Source organism: Meriones unguiculatus, chromosome 5, assembly GCF_030254825.1.
Source record: "Meriones unguiculatus strain TT.TT164.6M chromosome 5, Bangor_MerUng_6.1, whole genome shotgun sequence".
Classification (NCBI taxonomy): Eukaryota; Metazoa; Chordata; class Mammalia; order Rodentia; family Muridae; genus Meriones; species Meriones unguiculatus.
The window spans coordinates 44573422-44593312 of NC_083353.1; the positions used below are offsets into that span (position 1 = coordinate 44573422).

The 19891-nt window shown below is 43.5% G+C and overlaps 1 pseudogene; it reads right to left on the minus strand.

The window, feature by feature from the left end:
* Window positions 1-18265: 18265 nt before the first annotated feature.
* LOC132653971 (sperm motility kinase-like) lies at window positions 18266-19169 on the minus strand (annotated as a pseudogene).
* Window positions 19170-19891: the final 722 nt, after the last annotated feature.

The following is a 19891-nucleotide window of genomic DNA, read 5'->3' on the forward strand; positions in this document are numbered from 1 at the left end:
GATGGCTGGGTTCTGGAGATGCCGTATTGCTCTGTCTTTTGTTGGTTGAGCTTTTACGCTGACCTCTACCCATTGGGCTGTACTAGGTGTTGGCTGTTAGTTTCTGTGCTTCCTGGAGTCCTGATGTAGGGAGAATCCCCTTGGCCTGAAGATGATTTTCCTGAAGGAGTCCTCCTCTGCTTTTTGGTTATGGTCACTGTATGGCCAGTGTTTCTCAGGAATTGCCACTGCTCACTTCAGGTGTATAGCCCTGAGTAGTAGCTGAGGTCTTTGTTGGGCAGGGGGGCTCTCCTCTTCCCCATATAAGTGCTCAAGACAGCTGCCCCACTGCTGGGTTTCCCGTTATAAATTTAGTGAGCTGCTGCTATTGTTACAGTTTTCCAGGTACAGTCCTCTTGAAGAACCTGCTGATTCCCTAGCTTTGGGGTTTTCTCCCAACAGGGAAACTCAGTCTGTTATCCTGGGGCACACAGTTCTGTCCGGGAAAGTAAGAGGGGCGCCCAGCAAGTCTCTGGGCCAGAGGCTGAGTGCTCTGCTCTGGGCCTGGAGAATGTGCACCTGGGTTGAGTTGGTGCCTGGGGGCGCCGCTTTGGTCTGGAGGCTGGGTGCCTCAGTCTGGACCAGAAGCTGTGTGTCCCTGTCTGGGATGTTGGCTGCAGGCACTGCTCTATTCTGGACACTGTGGGTGCAGCCCTTTTGAAGGACCACGGTTTCCCACAGTTTTGACAGTCTAGCTAGGGGTAACTGGTTGATCCTTGGCACAGTATCTGAGGGCTGCTGTAATGGCTCTCTGGCTTTTCTAGGTCTGAGGATGCATCTGTGTGCCCCAGTGCCCTAGGGGTACTCAATAATGGTGGCTGAGCACAGCACTCCTGCCTGCAGTAGAAAGCTAGAGCCTAGACCCTGCATGAATCCAGAAAGTCTTTTGGTGCTGGGTGTCCTGAGCGTTAGACCTGATGATCCCCCCGGCTGGGGATTTCCTCCTGCCAGGGACACCCAGGCTTTGCTTTGGGGACTGCCATTCTGTCTGGGGTGGCGGCGAGTAGAACCCACCAGCACAGATGCCCGCCCGTGGCTCTGCTTTTCTGGCCTTTGGGAGCCTGGGCGTCTACATAAAGTGGGTAATTTTCCCAAGACCTTTTCAGGGTGGTGGTATCAGCTGAGTGCTCTGAGATCAGTCCAGCCATTTCCCTCCCTGTGGGTTTGCACCCAATGGTGAAATTGAGTCTCTGGTGCCCTGGGGCCCACAGTTCTATCTGAGGCGGCGAATCAGGTGCACAGGCAGGGCTCTATGCAGGCGCCTGGGTCCCTGGCTCTGGCTCTGGCTGGCTCCAGGGAAGCCCGTGGAACCTGAGTCTTTTGCAGGGGATGTCTGGGTGACCTAAGGTCGGTCCCAATTGTTTCCTGCTCTGTGGGGTTATCTCTCAACTGGAAAATCCAGTCTGTGATGTTGTGGGCCCACTGTTCAGTCTGGGACAGTGACCAGATCATGCTGGAGTTTTGCTCTGGGCTGGCGACCAAGCTCCTGGCAGGACCAGGGTCTCTTCTGTGGTTTACCCGGGTGAGTTAAAGCTGATTGAACCCCCCCACCTTGGGGTATCCTCTCATCTGAGGAACACAATCACGTGTGTTTTATGGCTGCGAGTTCTGCTTGCTGGTCACTGTGCCGATCCTGCTGTGCTGCTGTTCAGAATGAGAGTCCTCCCAGCGCCGCCATCTTGGCCGCCCCTACAATTTTCTTAATTGGTTCAAATCATATGGCTTGGTTTCACTTGGTAAAACTAACAAAATAAATGCCAAAGTCTTTTATCTTCCCCCAAAGGACTGAGAAATTGTTTCAAGTTCTCTGTTAGAATGCCCACTGTCATTGTCTATAATACCTGATAAACTTTAAAATATTTCATAACCTGAAACATAACTTTTTAAAACTTGTTTTTGCAATATCAAAATAAGGTACCCTTTTAGAAATGAAGTCACAAAATACAACCATAATTTTAAAAGTCAAAACCAGATTTTATCAATGCAAACAATTCAGTACTTTTAAAATCAATACCAAGTATATTATTTTTATGTTGGCTGCCAGTAAGAAAAGTTCTTGTAATCAAACACATGGAGGTGCAGTTTTAATATTTTATATAAATTTAGTTTTAAACATTATTATTTTTATTAACCTTGTTTTTAATACAGGACCAAAATTATATAAAGTCTTAATATATTTAATAATCAATAATCAGACATCAAAATATACATAGAACATAGTAAACTTATATATTTAAAACAAACAGACAAAACTATAAAACTAATTTTTACTCCCTTTAGCATTAATTTCAAGGGAGGAACATCTTGCTCCCTGTTGAACACTATTTTATGACCATAGAGGCTTGCAACTTTCTTACCTGAGAAGCTGCTGTGGACACTTTAAGAGCCTCTTGTAGGGAAAGTAATCATCAGTATGGCCTTCATCTGTGGTTTCAACTCCTGTAGTGTCTGGGACATTTTTGTGCATTTCTGATATAATATGTCCGCACTCCTCTATGGCAGACAAAACTTTAAAAAGCTGCTGAAATCATCCCAGGTGGGCTGGTGGGTGAAAAGAACAGTTTCAATGAGATCAATCACATACCTAGAATTGTCAGAGAACTTGGATTCTGAGTTCTCCAGTCATCTGGTTCCCCGAGGGAGAGGCTGCCAAGGGGCTCTGGGTTTTTGGTGCTGAGCCAGAACCTGGATAAAGGGCTGGAGCTCGCTGAGGAGTAGGAGGAGGAGGGGTTGGAAAAATTATTTCCATGGTTGTCTCATCCTGAAAAAGAGAGTAAAGGGGGTGTGAGTGTGCCAAGGCAGTGGCCTCTGGTTTTGTTTAGTCTGTGGAAGGAGGATTGTTAATGGGGGTCAGAAAGGGCTTAATCCATGGAGGTGGATGAATCATTAGGTCTTTCCAGACTACAATATATGGAAATTGGTCTGGGTGCCCACATTTATGCTGAAAAACACCATTTTCCACTGCAAGGATGGTGGGAAGGTGGAAAGTTCCTTCTGGTGGCCAGCCCACATTAAAGGTGGGCCATTCTGAGCTGCAAAAAGTCATCATTTTTCCTCTCCTCACATCAACTGAAAGACCGTGAATTCTAGTCTTAACTTCTCCAAAATGTGTCAGAACCAAGTCAAGGGGTTTGGAAGTATTCTGTCCCATATCATCAGCCAGTCTTTTCATCAAGAAAATTCAGGATAACGCAAAAGAAGTAAGGAGAGCAATTTCAAAAAATAGTAAATCACATATACACAAAAAAGAACCAGCCATCCCAGACAAAAACCAAACTAAAGGCAACAACTCACAACCTATACCTGGGCTAATATCTAAAATCACTAAAGCAAGAAGAGCTATGGCTTCAAAGGCAACTGCAAGACCACAAGCAATTAATCACAAAAATACAAAAGTAACTCCTGCCACAACACCAAGAAAAAGAAAATTAATCCAACACGGAAACAAAGAAAAACCAAAAACCTGGCATTTGCTGTACTTCTCTGCCACAGAAGTCCCAGAAACTCTATGAAAACCAATCCTCACTCTGGTTTCCCTATCCCAAGATTTCCAGGGAGGCAAAAACTTACAAGGCCAAAAATGTCTTTTTGACCCCTGCAGCCCTGGACCTCAACAGGTCTCTCTTGTCCACTTTTGGCCACCTCTACAACACATCGAGGCTTTTCAGATCAATGAACAGAAACAAACACTTAAAGCAGGCAGACAACACAAAAGACATTTACCCATGGGATTAAGTTCTCTGGGTCGGGAGTCCTAGAGGTCCTGAGGCACCCTGGACCAGACCCCAAATGTAAGGCCAGGTTCAGGAGATCCTCAGAGGCCCCACGAGACAACTCGATACAATAGCAAGAGAGCTTTATTATGAGAGCAATCAAACTCAAGACTGAGTCTCACTGATGCACCAGTAGAGAAGTGGGACCTGGAGCCCTGAGTGAGCAAGGTTTTTTAGGGAAAGTCTGTGATCAGGGAGTTTTCATGACAGCAAACAGGGAAGCACATGTTTCTATGACAGCAAACAGGGGGCATATGCCTTGATGTTACAGGATTAGGTAAAAGTTAGATGGGTGAGGTGACCTTTTTTGAATCACAATTACCTAAGGTATATGCCTCTCTGAGGAACAATTGCCTAAGACATATGATCACAATGGCTATTCTTTTAATCTATATCTGAAACATTGGGGAGAATTTCCCACCAGATTATCAACCGATTTCCCTTGATTATTGCCAGGGAGATTGTCTCTAATTTCTATGAAGTATTTATTCTATGATATTTCCTAGAGATGGTGCTGGGAGAGTTAACTTTGTTTTCTGCCAGGTGCACATTTTGTGATATTTCCTGGTACCTGAATTCAGCTCCCAGTCAAGATGGCTCTTTATTTTATAATGGAGTTATTCTCAGGCTAACTATACCCAGGCTAACTTAAACTCTTCACTATGACTTTCTAGGTAGTGTATATTATGAAGTTAAACTGTGAAACTCAGTATAAATCACACATAAAAGTCACCCAGCTGAAGGGGAATTTTAATCTAGCAACATGGCTACTCTGGCAGGAGATGACATGCGAAGACCTAGTTCTGTGCGATGTGGCTGAAATACAGACACACTCTTAGTACACACTCTCTTTTTTTAACTTTTATTAATTACACTTTATTCACTTTGTATCCCCCCCATGTACCCCACCCTCCTCCCCTCCTAATTCCACCTTCTCTCCCCCTTCTTCATGCATGCACCTCCTCAAATCCACTGATAGGGGAGGTCCCCCTCTCCTTCTTTCTGATCTTAGTTTATCAGATCTCATCAGGAGTGGCTGCATTGTCATCTTCTCTGGCCTGGTAAGGCGACTCCCCGCTCAGGAGAAGGTGATAAAAGAGCAGACCAATCAATTCATGTCAGAGACAGTCCCTCTAATGATTATTATGGAACCCACTTGGACACTGAACTGCCATGGGCTACATCTGTGCAGTTGTTCTAGTTTATCTCCTTGCATGGTACTTGGTTGGAGTATGAGTATCTGGAAAGACACCTCTGTTCAAATTATCTTGTTCTGTTGCTCTCCTTGGGGACCTCCTGTCCTCTCCAGATCTTACTATTTTCCACTTCTTTCATAAGATTCCATGCTCTCTGCCCAACAGTTAGCCATAAGTCTTAGCATCTGCTTTGATAGTCTGCACGGCAGAGCCTTTCATAGGCCCTCTGTGGCAGACTCCTAACTTGTTTCCTGTTTTCTTCTTCTTCTGATGTCCATCCTCTTTGCCTTTTAGGATGGGGATTGAGCATTTTAGTCAGAATCCTCCCTCCTGATTAGCTTCTTTATATGTACAGATTTTAGTAGGTTTATCCGATATTATATGTCAATATAAATGAGTATATACCCTGTGTGTCTTTCTGCTTCTGGGACAGATAATTCAGGATGATCCTTTCCAGTTCCCACCATTTAACTGCAAATTTCATAATTTTCTTATTTTTCATTGCTGAGTAATATTCCATTGTGTAGATGTACCACAATTTCGGTATCCATTCTTCAGTTGAGGGACATCTGGGTTGTTTCCAGCTTCTGGCTGTTACAAATAAAGGTGCTAAAATCATGATTGAACATATGTTCTTATTGTGTACTTGAGCCTCTTTTGGATATATGCCTAGGAGTGCTATGGCTGGATCTGAGGAAGCGCTATTTCTGTTTGTCTGATAAAGTACCAGATGGATTTCCAGAGTGGTTGTACAAGTCTACATTCCCACCAGCAGTGGAGGAGGTTTGCCTTTCTTCTGAATCCCTCCAGAATGTGTTTTCACTTGAGTTTTTAATCATGGCCATTCTGATAGATGTAATTTGAAATCTCAGGGTCATTTTGATTTGCATTCTCCTGATGGGTAATGAGGTTGAGCATTTCTATAAGAGTTTCTCTGCCATTCAATATTCCTCTACAGAGAATTCTGTTTAGCTCTGTTCCCCATTCTTTAATTGGATTACTTGGTTTGTTGCTTTTCAGCTTTTTTAGTTCTTTATATATACTGGATATTAGCCATCTGTCAGGTAAAGAGTTGGTGTAGATTCTTTCCCAAAATGTAGGCAGTCATTTTGTTTTGATGACAGTGTCCTTTGCTTTACAGAAGCTTTTCAGTTTCATGAGGTCCCATTTATTGATTGTTGCTCTTAGAGCCCGTGTTGTTGGTGTTCTGTTCAGGAAATTGTCTCCTCTATTAATGAGTTCTAGGGTCTTCCCCACTTTTTCTTCTAACCGATTTAATGTGTCTCATTTCATGTTGAGGTCTTTGATCCACTTGGACTTTAATTTTGTGCTGGGTGACAAGTATAAATCTATTGCATTTTTCTACATGAAAACATCTACTTAAACCAGCACCATTTGTTGAAGATGCTATCTTTTTTCCATTGTATGCTTTTGTCATCTTTGTCAAAGATCAGTTGTCCATAAGTGCCTGGGATTATTTCTGAGTCTTCAGTTTTGTTCCCTTGATCCACCATTGTGTTTCTATGCCAGTACCATGCAGTTTTTCTAACTGTTGCTCTATAGTACAGATTGAGATCAGGGATGGAGATACCTCCAGAAGATCTTTTATTGTAGAGGATTGTTTTAGCAATTCTGCGTTCCTTGTTATTCCATATGAAGTTGAGAATTTTTCTTTCAAGATCTGTAAAGAATTGTGTTGGTAATTTGATGGGAATTGCATTGAATCTGTAGATGGCTTTTGGTAAGATGGCCATTTTTACTATGTTAATCCTGCCAAGCCATGAGCATGGGAGATCTTTCCATTCTCTGATGTCTTCTTCTAATTCTTTCTTCAGAGACATGAAATTTTTTTCATACATATCTTTGACTTGCTTGGTTAGGGTTACACCAAGGTACTTTATGTCATTTGTGGCTAATGTGAAGGGTGTTGTTTCCATAATTTTTTTCTCAGCCCTTTTGTCTTTTGTATACAAGAGGGCTACTGATTTTTTTGAGTTAATTTTGTATATGGCCACTTTGCTGAAGGTGTTTATCAGCTATAGGAGTTCCCTGGTAGAATTTCGGGGGTCACTCAGGTATACTATCATATCATCTGCAAATAGTGATACTTTGAGTTCTTCTTTTCCAATTTGTATCCACTTGATCTCCTTCAACTGTCTTATTGCTCTATCAAGGACTTCCAAAACTATGTTAAAGAGATATGGAGAGAGTGGGCAGCCTTGCCTTGTCCCTGATTTCAGTGGGATTGCTTTAAGTTTCTCTCTGTTTAGCTTGATGTTGGCTCTAGGCTTGCTGTATATTGCCTTTACTATGTTTAGATATGTGCCTTGTATCTCTGATTCTCTCCAGTACTTTAAATATGAATGGATGTTGAATTTTGTCAAATGACTTTTAAGCATCTAAGGAGGTTATATGTGTTTTTATTTTCTTTCAGTTTGTTATTTTGGTCGATCACATTGATGGATTTCTGTATATTGGACCACCCCTGCATACCTGGGATGAAGCTTGCTTGGTCATAGTGGATGATATCTTTGATGTGTTCTTGTATTCAGTTTGCAAGTATCTTGTTGAGTATTTTTGCATCAATGTTCATAATGGAGATTGGCCTGAAATTCTCTCTTTTTTGGGGGGTCTTTGTGAGGTTTAGGTACCAAGGAGACTGTGGCTTCATAGAATGAGTTGGGTAGTGTTCTTTCTGTTTCTATTTTGTGAAACAGTTTGAAGAGAACTGGAGTTAACTCTTCTTTGAAGGTCTGATAGAATTCCGTGCTGAAACCATCTGGTCCTGGGCTTTTTTTTGGATGAGAAACTCTCAATGACAGCTTCTATATCCTTGGTATATATGGGACTAATTAATTGATTTACCTGGTCTTGATTCAGCTTTGGTAATTGGAATTGATCAAGAAAATTATCCATTACATTTAGATTTTCAAATTTTTTGACATATACACTTTTGAAGTATATAAGTCCTAATGACTGTTTGGATTTCCACAGTGTCTATAGTTATGTTCTCCTTTTCATTTCTGATTTTATTGATTTGGATGGTGTCTCTCTGCCTTTTAGTTAGCTTGGCTAAGGGTTTGTCGATCTTGTTGATTTTTCACAAAGAACCAGCTCTTGGTTCCATTGATTCTTTGAATTGTTTTATTTGTTTCTAATTGATTGATTTCAGCCCTGAGTTTGATTATTTCCAGCCGTCTACTCCTTTTTGGTGTGTCTACTTCTTCCTTTTCTATGATTTGTAGGTGAGACATTAAGTTCTTTGAATGAGTTGTCTTGAATTTCTTCTTGAAGGCACTTAGTCCTACGAATTTCCTCTCAGCACTCCTTTCATTGTGTCGCATAAGTGTGGATATGTTGTGCCTTCATTTTCATTGAATTCTAGGAAGACTTTAATTTCTTTCTTTGTTTCTTCCCTGACCCAGCTGTCATTGAGTATCAAGTTGTTCAGTTTCCATGTGTATATAGGCTTTTTGCTATTTCTGTTTTTGTTGATGTCCAGCTTTATTCCATGGTGATCAGACAGGATACAAGGGATTATTTCAATCTTCTTGTATCTGTTGAGGCTTGCTTTGTGACCAACTATATGGTCTATTTTGGAGAAGGTTCTATGAGGTGCTGAGAAGAAGGTAAATATTTTGTGTTTGGGTTTAAGGTTCTGTAAGTGTCTGTTAGGTCCATTTGATTCATGACCTCTGTTAGAGACATTGTTTCTTTGTTTCATTTCTGTTTTCTTGACCTATCCATTGTTGAGAGTGGGGTGTTGAAGTCTCCCACTATTAATGTGTGGAGATCTATGTGTGGTTTAAGTTTTATCAATGTATCTTTTACAAATATGGGTACCCTTGTATTTGGGGCATAGATATTCAGGATTGTGATGTCTTCCTGGTGGAATTTTCCCTTGATGAGTGTGAAGTGTCCTTCCCCATCTCTTTTGATTAATTTTGGAGGAAAGTATATTTTATCAGATATTACAATGTCTACTCCTGCTTGCTTCTTGGATCCATTTACTTGGAAAGCAGTCTTCCAGCCCTTTACCCTTAGGTAATATCTATCTTTGTGACTTAGGTGTATGCAACAGGTTGCTGAGTCTTGTTAGCGCATCCATTCTGTTAGTTTGTGTCTCATTATTGAAGAATTGAGTCCATTGATGTTGAGAGAAATTAATGACCAGTGGCTGTTAGATCCTGTGATTTTGATGTTGGCTGTGGTCATATGTTTGTGTGCTTGGTTGATTTTTGTTTTACTGTAGTGGGGTTAATTATTTCCTGTGTTTTCTTGAAAATAGGTAGGTTTCTTGAATTGTATTTTTCCTTCTAGTGTCTTCTGTAATGCTGGATTTTTGTGTAGGTATTGTTGAAAGTTTTATTTGTCATTGAATATCTTGTTTTCTCTGTCTATGAGGATTGAGAGTATTGCTGCTTATAGTAGCCTGGGCTGACATCTGTGTTCTTTTAGGTCTTGCATGATATCTTTCCAGGTCCTTCTGGCTTTCATAGTCTCATTTGAGAAGTCAGGTGTGATTCTGATGGGTTTGCCATTATATGTTACTTGGCATTTTCCCCTTTCAGCTTTTAATATTTTTTCTTTCTTCGGTATACATACTGTTTTGATTGTTATGTGGCGGGAGGACATTTTTTTCTGGTCTAATTTATTAATTTTTCTGTATGCCTCTTGTATTCTTATTGGCCTCTCCTTTAAGTTGGGGAAATTGCTTCAGTGATTTTGTTGAAAATATTTTCTGGGCCTTTGAGAAGGGAATCTTCTTTTTCCTAGATTCCTATTATTCTTAGGTTTTGTCTTTTTATGTTGTCTTGAATTTCTTGGACAGTGTGTGTCAGAAAGCTCAGATGAGGAGGTCGTTGTGGACAGAAGACAAATTAAACAGACACCATAGCAAAGCACCCTGGCTATGAGGAAGACCAACTGAGGCTCTCCACCACCAGAACTCAAGGAGAGTGTGAGAAATGCGCATTTCCAGGTCCTCATCAGACTTACAGAGCCAGAGCAACTGCCAACACTTCTGGGAAAGCCAAAGTCAGAACCACCGGTGCAGAGTATGGATGGCTGTCTAATCAGCCATCACCTCTTGGAGGTGGCTGGAAAGGGACATCTGTTCGCTGAGGAGGCTTGACTCACACTGTTCTGGGCCCAGTATTTCCCCAGTACTGCCTGTTGATGGCCACATGGATGGCTTTTCCCTCAGGGAGCTCTGTCTACCTACATACACAGTCCTGCCAACAGGGAGAGGGGTCAACCAACCAAGACGTGAAGGAGATAACCTGAGTAGGCTTGGAGGCATGAACAGGCCTGACTTGTTGGAGGACCAGTGAGAGTGTAGGCTTGGTCTAGAGTGGGCCTGGGGTTTCCCTACTGCACAGTTAAGAACTGAATTTGAATCTTTCAAACCACCTTTCCATCTAGGAGCCATCATCAAACTCCTAAATCTCCAGCCCTTTGTGGAGAAATACTTGTGAGTCTGGAATAGAATTTTTTTTTATGGCTGGGGACAGCCAGACAAGGAAAGAGCTTTCTGTGTAAGCCTGGTAATCTGAGTTCCATCCCTGAAATCCACCTAGAGGCAGGAGGATAAGGCGGATTCCACAAGTTTGTCTTCCAGCCTCCACAAGTGCACCATAGCTCATTTGTATGTCTTCCCTCCCACACACACTAACAATCAACACATGATTGATTTGAAAAAAGACAACAAAGAAAATGTCTGGCTGGATTTTGTTACTAAGAGTTCTGGGTAGGCTTGACGGAGCCATGCCTAGTGGTCAGCTGGTGATGGAGGCGATGGTGGAGGAGATGGAGGTGGTAGAAATGATACCAGAAGGGAATGAAGACATAGCAGTGAGACAGAAGAAGAGACCATGGCGGTGGTGGCAGTGCCACAGGTGGTAGGAACAGTTGTAGAAGTCGTGGTGAGGATGGGTGACTTGTCCTCAGTGTGGGTGGCAGAATAAGTGAGGAGGGGGTAGGCAACATATAAAAAAAAGAGATGAAGGGGCCTGTGGTGGTGAAGCAGTAGAGGTAGAGCAGGCAATAAAGGTGGTGGAGGTGGCAGAATTGAGGCGCGAAATGGTCAAGGTGACAGAAAGTGGGAATGATGGAGATGTATACAGGATAGAGATGGCTGTATTTTTCCAGATGGAGATGGAGGTATTTGGTCAAGTTTTGATACCAGTGGTAGGGACTGACCACATGGTAGTCAGGGACAGAGATGGTGGGGATGACAAAATGGTGGGTGGTAAAGTTGGCGAGGATGATGGAGAGGGTATATATGGTAGAATTGGTGGGTTTTATTGAGGTGATGTAGAGAGTATGGGTGATGGGCTTGATGCTGATGGTGGAGGTAGTCAAGGTGATGGAGGTCATGAAGATGTGGGAGCTGAAAACAGAGAGGTCAATGACAGTATCAGAAGTGGCGGGGATGATGGAATTGGTGGAGGGATGGAGATAGTGTAGGTGATAGATGGAGAAGGATGGAAGTAATCAAGTTTACGGCTACGGAGTTGGTGGTAGAGGGGGTAAGGAGACATTTATGTGTGAAATATGTGAAGCTCAGTGAGTGGGTAATTCCTTTCCATATTTGATGCAAAAAGGGAAAATTAACTTGTTCTTTAGAATGAGCAATGAAATCTTTATAATACAGTCTCAGCAGAATCAGGGAGGAAAACACATGCTCAGCTACTGCCAGTGTCATTTTGCTCTGGGGTTTGTGGGGTTCAGGGTAGGGGCAGAAAAACCCGGATGCTCTGCTAAGTCCGACCGAACACTGTTGGATGTGGGATTTGTGAACACAGCCCTAAGACTAGTTGGGAAAACCTCCCAGGATTAAACTGGTTCAGCCGAAGGCAGAGGATGGTGGCCATGGAGCAATAGGCTAAGACTATTGAACTCCTTTGGTTTTCCTGATGAGAGAAAAAGGATCCCAAAGCCTTTGCAATGGCTTTGCAACCCTCCAGGGTGCTGACCACCATGGTTGCTGTTGGAGCCTTAAGGATTGCAATCTTGCTAAGAATCCTAAAATGACTGTGTCCCCATTTTACAGATGGAAAACTGCGGCTTTTTGATGGTCACCGTTTTTTGTTTTTCAAGACAGGCTTTCTCTGTGTAGCCCTGGCTGTTCTGTCGTTTACTCTGTATACCAGGCTGATCTCAAACTCAGACAGCCACCTTTCTCTGTCTCCCAAGTGAGAGATTAAAGACTTACACCACACACACACACACACACACACACACACACACACACAGACAGACACACACACACAAAAAAAAAAAGGCCAGGTGATCAAAAGACCATATACTTCAGTTCAAAAATAGATTCAAAAATCAGAATTGTATGTAATCTTTATGGTATTAGTAGATTTCCCTGAATCTTAATATAATTGCTGGCTCTCAATATGTAGAATGAGTTGTTTGGCATATAGAAACTGCTGACTTTATTCCTGATGGTTTAGAATTAACTTTATTATTTATGCAACTGCAAAAGGCTTAACAAAAGTAGAAACCCTCCATTATATATCACGTGGATTCGGTCTCATACAGGCTTTCCAGGTCCATTGGTACAAGCAAATGAGGAAACTGATCAATTACAACACCTCAACATTTTATGAAAGACACGATGTTAAAAGTAAAAGATAATTTTTTTTTTCTATAACTTGGGCAACAAGCAAGGAAATAATAAAAAATGTCCCACATGTCCTCTGTATAACCACACTCGACTGCATGCTGGAAGTAAGCCTAGGGATACGAAAAAAGTGAAATATGGCAGATGGATGTGTTTCATTCTGCAGAATTTGGAAAACAAAGGTATGTACACTGTACCATAGGTGTATAACCAGGGTTTCAACGGGCAATTGCTTTAAGTGCTGAAAAGGCTGATTGTGTAATTACACAGTTATTGGAAATAATGAAAATTTTGGGGATACCTTCACAAATTAAGACTGATAATGAACCTACATATATATCTAGTAAGATGAAGCAATTCTTTGCCTATTATACTATAAATCTTTATACTATAAATGATTTATAAAACTTTATACGACAAATCATTTATAAAATCTTTATACAATAGTATAAAATGATCTTTATATAACTTATAAAAATTTATAAATCATTTATACTATAGTATAAAGATCATTTAAATGATCTCTATATAATTTATACTATAAAGATTTATAAATCATTTATACTATAGTATACTCTAAATGATAGTATAGTATAAATTATAGTATAGTATAAATGATTTGTAAATCATTTATACTATAGTATATTATATACTATTCTATCATTTATACTATATATAGTATCATTTGTACGATACTATCATTTAAATTACAGTATAGTATAAATGATACCATTTATACTATATATAGCATCATTTATACTGTACTACCATTTATACTTTACTATCCTTTATAGTATACTAAAGTATAAATGATTTATAAATCACTTTTACTATACTATAATTTATACTATACTATCATTTATTGTATACTTTAGTATAAATGATTTATAAAACTTTATAGTATAAATTATATAGAGGTCATTTAAATGATCTTTATACTATAGGGTAAATGATTTATAAATCTTTATAATAATATAAGTTATATAAAGTTCATTTTATACTATAGTATAAAGATTTTATAAATCATTTGTAGTATAAAGTTTTATAAATCATTTATAGCATAAAGATTTTATAAATCATTTATAGTATAAAGTTTTATAGTATAATAGGCAAAGAATTGCTTCATCTTACTAGATATATATGTAGGTTCATTATCAGTCTTAATTTGTGAAGGTATCCCCAAAATTTTCATTATTTCCAATAACTGTGTAATTACACAATCAGCCTTTTCAGCACTTAAAGCAGTTGCCCGTTGAAACCCTGGGTATACACCTATGGTACGGTGTACATACGTTTGTTTTCCAAATTGTGCAGAATGAGACACATCCATCTGCCATATTAAATGTCCATTCTATGGGCTTAGAGTTGCTCAAGAGTGTTTCGGTTGTGGAAGTACATTATGGGGACATGCTGTTGAAGATAGAGGCTATCTTCAAGGACCTTTATCCTACATTCAAGTTCAGGGAAGCGCCAGGATGGATGGACCATACATGGTCAATCACACAGACATCTGTGTGTCTCACGATGTGATACTTGTTGCCACAGTCTAGGGAGAAAGAACACAAGAGATGAAGTCTTACCACGGTGATACTAGGATGGAAAGATAAGGCTTCCCAGAACTCTCCCCAAAGGCTGTGCAAGGCTGATTAACTGTGCAAGAATATGCAAAGGGCAGAGACTTGAAGAAATGGAAGCAGCCTTAAGATCTGTCCAGCTGGTACATACACGAGGTAGGGGCTTGAGGCTGCCATGACACAGGGACACAGTGGGTTGCTCCTCCAAGAGTCTCTAGTTAGACTTGTCAGGATACCTATCACACCCTCACAGTGTGGCATGTGGTGGTGAGTGTGGGATCCAATGTGAATGGTCGCTTAGAAGGAACAAGAATAGATATGCAAGAGGTGAGTAACTAGGGCAGAATTGGTGTTAAGAGAGGGCACAGCTACCACTGCAGTCACTCCAAGACTGAGTTTTCCAGGCTTTGTTCTGAGTTGGGTCTGAGGACTCAAGCAATGTAACCTGTGATTGGTTTGGCATGTGTGTGGGTACAGGGCTCTTGCAAAAGAATGGCAGGAGGCTCCTTCTAAAGAATTCCCATCAGGCTGCTTGTAGGCCTCAATTCTTAACCTGGGAACCCATCTTGGGGCAGGTAGGACAGGCAGACTGGAAACTATAGCACTAGGGAGAGATTAGTTACAAAGGACAGAAGGAAAAGTGAATAAAATGAAGTGAAGTAATGCACTCACCTGGTGCTGAGGGTGACTCCAAGGTCCCTTTTCATTGGAGTCATGTTCTTACATGAGGTGGCTTTTGTCTTAGCAGGAGGCAGGCAGCAGCAGCATAGATGTCTGAGGCCGTTCATGATTGTCTTCTTCACCTGCTTCCATCGTTGATGTTGGTTGTGGGGGGAAGCTGTGCCAGTGTCCTGAGGCTGGCCAGGTGTGATGTTGTCCTCGGTCTCTTGCTGAGGGAGAGTTGTGCCCGCGTCCAGAGGCTGGCCAGGTGTGATGTCGTCCTCTGTCTCTTGCTGAGGGAGACCTGTGCCAGCGTCCAGAGGCTGGCCAGGTGTGATGTCATCCTCGGGCTCTTGCTGAGGGAGAGCTCTGCCAGCTTCCTGAAGCTGGCCAGGTGTGGTGTTGTCCTTGGTCTCTTGCTGAGGGAGAGCTGTGCCAGCGTCCTGAGGCTGGCCAGGTGTGATGTCGTCCTCGGTCTCTTGCTGATGGAGAGCTGTGCCAGTGTCCTGAGGCTGGCCAGGTGTGATGTCGTCCTCGGTCTCTTGCTGATGGAGAGCTGTGCCAGTGTCCTGAGGCTGGCCAGGTGTGATGTCATCCTCGGTCCCTTGCTGAGGGAGAGCTGTGCCAGCTTCCTGAGGCTCGGCAGGTGTGGTGTTGTCCTCGGTCTCTTCCTGATGGAGACTTGTGCCAGCGTCAGGAGGCTGGCCAGATGTGATGTCATCCTCGGTCTCTTGCTGAGGGAGACCTGTACCAGCGTCCTGCGGCTGGCCAGGTGTGATGTCGTCCTTGGTCTCTTGCTGAGGGAGAGCTATGCCAGCGTCCTGAGGCTGGCCAGGTCTGATGTAGTCGCCCTCGTTCTCTTCCTCCTTGGTCTCTTCAGTTATGATGGTATCCTCCTTGATCTCTTTTGTTGTGATGGTATCTCATATGATGGTATCTGGTATAATGGTGTTTCCCTCGTTCTCTTCCTCCTTGGTCTCTTTAGTCATGGTTTCCTCCTTGATCTTTTTGGTCGTGATGGTGTCTCGTATGATGGTGTCTTGTATGATGGTGTTTGGTATGATGCATGTCTGGTATGATGGTGTCCTCCTTGGTCAATTTTAGTGTGATGGTGTGCGGTAGGATGGTTTATTGGGGCAGGTGGGACAGGGAGATTGGAAACTATATCACTATGGGGAGAAGTTTTACTTTGTGGAAAAGATCATATTTCCTGCCAAGAAACGGGGAGTAAAGGACAATCACTACCCAGAGGGCAGTCTGTGATGTTTATGCAGGCTGGGGGAGAGAGCAAGGGATCAGTGTGCCACATAAAGCTTTAGGGCACCTCTGCACCTCAGCCCTTCCCCTCTGAGGAAGACCCAGTGGAAAGCCAGCCCCTCCTGCCTGGGATTTTACCTGGACAGATCTGCACTGGGATAGGTCCTGTGCAGAATGCTCCTGTGACCACACTGGCTTCTGGACATCTGGCCTGGCTTCCCCGAGAGGCTTTCCACATCTCATCCAGGCTGATCCCCAACCCTTGGCCCACAAGCCATGGAGATGTGGCCTGTCGTCTTTAGGACTTCAAAGCAAAAAGACACAGGTAAGTGACTCTTACAGACTTTGAAACACACAAAACTTTCTGTGCTTGCCCTGGAGCACCAAAGTGCCCTACTGGTCTCTCAGCAATCTCTGCTGACTTTGCCATGCCCCACCTGCTCCTCTTCCTGCTTTATTAGCATATGTATACAATCTACTTCTTGCTTAACAAGCCTGAGGTCACATTACCTGGATTTCTATGGTATTGGTCTTTCTGAAGTGACAGAGGTTGTTAAGTTCACAGGTGTGCCACAGTGGGCAAATTATCATTAGTTACAAAGGACAGAAGGAAAAGTGAATAAAATGAAGTGAAGTAATGCACTCACCTGGTGCTGAGGGTGGCTCCAAGGTCCCTTTTCATTGGAGTCATGTTCTTACATGAGGCGGTCTTTGTCTTAACAGGTGGCAGGCAGCAGCAGCACATATGTCTGAGGCTGTTCATAATTGTCTTCTTCATCCACTTCCAGCGTTGACGCTGGTTGTGGGGGGAAGCTGTGCCAGTGTCCTGAGGCTGGCCAGGTGTGATGTTGTCCTATGTCTCTTGCTGAGGGAGACCTGTGCCAGCGTTCTGAGGCTGGCCAGGTGTGATGTCGTCCTCGCTCTCTTGCTGAGGGAGACCTGTGCCAGCGTCCAGAGGCTGGTCAGGTGTGATGTCATCCTCGGTCTCTTGCTGAGGGAGAGCTGTGCCAGCTTCCTGAGGCTGGCCAGCTGTGATGTCGTTCTCGGTCTCTTGCTGAGGGAGACCTGTGCCAGCGTCCTGAGGCTGACCAGATGTGGTGTCGTCCTTGGTCTCTTCCTGATGGAAACCTGTGCCAGCATCCTGTGGCTGGCCAGGTGTGATGTCGTCCTCGGTCTCTTGCTGAGGGAGAGCTGTGCCAGTGTCCTGAGGCTGGCCAGGTGTGATGTCGTCCTCAGTCTCATGCTGAGGGAGACCTGTGCCAGCGTCCTGAGGCTGGCCAGGTGTGATGTCATCCTCGGTCTCTTCCTGTGGGGAAGCTATGCCAGCGTCCTGAGGCTGGCCAGCTGTGATGTTGTCCTCCTGGGTCTCTCTCTCCTCGGTCTCTTCCTCCTCCCTCACTTCAGGCATGGTGTCCTCCTTGATGATGTTCACTCTCAGGGAAATGATTGCTTCCTGAGCATCGATGTCTTCCTGTGTTAGAGTCTTTTCCTCTGCGACTATAGTAGAGTCTATCTCTATGACTGTTGTCATCTCCGATAAATCCTCAGAGGAGGAGCTTGAGCTGTCCTCTTCCTCCAGGAAACTCCAGGATTCAGATTGGTGACTGTAGGACATGTGGCTCTCTAAGTCACTTGTACCCTCATTCTGGTATGTTCTAGAAGAGTTGGTGTATAGACCCAGAGATATATGGTCACTATCAGTGTGGCTGTCACGTGATCCAACCTGTGAAAAATAAACATTCATTTCCAGGATGCTGCCCTTGATGGACTTAGCAATAGGACAGCCCAGGTGGAGAGGGTGTGTGTCTGGATGGCAGCATAGGGTGGCAGGCATGCTATGGCATCTGGCAAGTTTCCTGGAATAATGCTCCTCCTCTTTTTCCTGGCCCTTAGATGGCAAGGTAAAGGTATAGGGAACAGGTTCAGCTCTCCTTAGGGATCCAGGATAAGTGTAAGGCTCTGTCAGGCAGAGGACAGTGCCTGGCTGCCTGGTTTTCACAGGATTCACCTGGTTGTGGCCATAGTCTCCCGCAGGTGACTGGTGTTGCAATATAAGATAAGTTGCCATCACCTCGTCATATTTTTGGTCTCTCAGGGATTCAATGATTACTTCAGGCTTATAGCCCATGACTCTCATGGTCCCAACAATGCTAGGGCTCGGGGTGCCTGGGAGGCTAGGGATGGAAGTAGGTGGTGAACGTGCCTCACTGGCCCTGATCATGGGGCGCCTCATGATGTCCTTGATGGTGGGCCTCCTTCCGGGATTGATTATCAGTAATTCCAAGATGACATTGAAAATGTCGATAGAAACATGCTTAGGAATGGTGAAGTTGCCTGAGGTGACCTCGTTCCTCATGCCTGCCACAGATTTGGCTTGGAAAGGGAAGTGCCCAGCCACCATGAGAAAGAGGAGAATCCCTAAACACCACATGTCGATGGGGTAAGCATCGTATTCCCCGGGTGCAAAGAGTTCTGGGGCACAATAGGGCAGAGTGCCACAGAAACCCCGCAGCTTCTGCCCAGGAGTTACTTTCACAGCGAGGCTAAAATCAATCAGCTTGGCATTCCCCCTGCAGTCCATAAGGATGTTGGTGGCTTTTATATCTCTATGGACAACTTGATTGTTATGACAGTAATTCACTGCATGCACCACCTGAGTAAATATCCTTTCAGCCTCGCACTCCGGTAGAGACCCCCGTTCCAGGATCCTCCGCAGCAGCTCTCCCTCTGAGGCATGCTCCATCACCAGGTAGGTGATCTCTTCCGTCTCGATCACGTGAAAAAGTTTGATAATATTGGGGTGGTTCATGGATTTCATAACGCTTATTTCACTGTTAAAAATCGAGTTGTACTTCTTCTTATTTCTAAGGAGTTTTACAGCCACACAGGTCACAGTGGGAACATGGAAGGCGAGTTGCACTTCAGAAAAATGTCCGTGTCCCAGAGTCCTCATCATTCTATAGTTGGTGTTGAAGGGGTCCTCCACAGAGGAGCAGGCCTCCATGTCCTGCTTCAGAGTCAGGCCCTCCTCCTTCATATGGCTAGAGCCAAAAAGTTCAATGAGAAAGTTGACAGACTTAAAATCAGGCCTAGGAGAGTATTTAGAGCTATGAATTCCTACATCCAAAAGACTAGGAATGGAAGGAAGGAAGAGGTCAGACACATTTCAGACCACCTAACTGGGTACTTAAATGCTTAGATAGACAAGAATGAAGTATGTTCCAAAGCAGTGTAGAGCAAAGTATGACAGATTGGTTTGACAGGAATCAACTGCAAACTGGAAGAACCTACCAAAGGATTCTAGAAACTAAGAGCCACTGATAAGAAAGGACGGTCATCCCCTAACCCTGAGCTCACCTGTACTGGAAGAGAGCAGGCACGAATAAAATTAGATGCGAGAGAAGTATATAGAACAACAGACACCTCCCAAGCCCAGCGGTGTCCGTGCGGGGCAGCCAGCCCCTGAGTCCAGGTACAACTAGCTCTGCAAAGGACCTACCGAAATTTGGTTCTTAGGATCCAGGTCAGGTGGCTCACAATTACTCCAAACCTAGCTCTAGGAGATCCTACACCACGGGCCTCTGAGGGCATCCATACACATGTTCACATGCCCACACACAAGTGCACTCTCTGCTACTACACATCAATTACATGGTGATAATGTCTATCTAGATAATGCTACAGGCAGTTATGATCTCCCACAGAAGAGCTGTACATCAAACCTAGTTCCAAGAATACATGCTCTTGAAATGGTGGGCC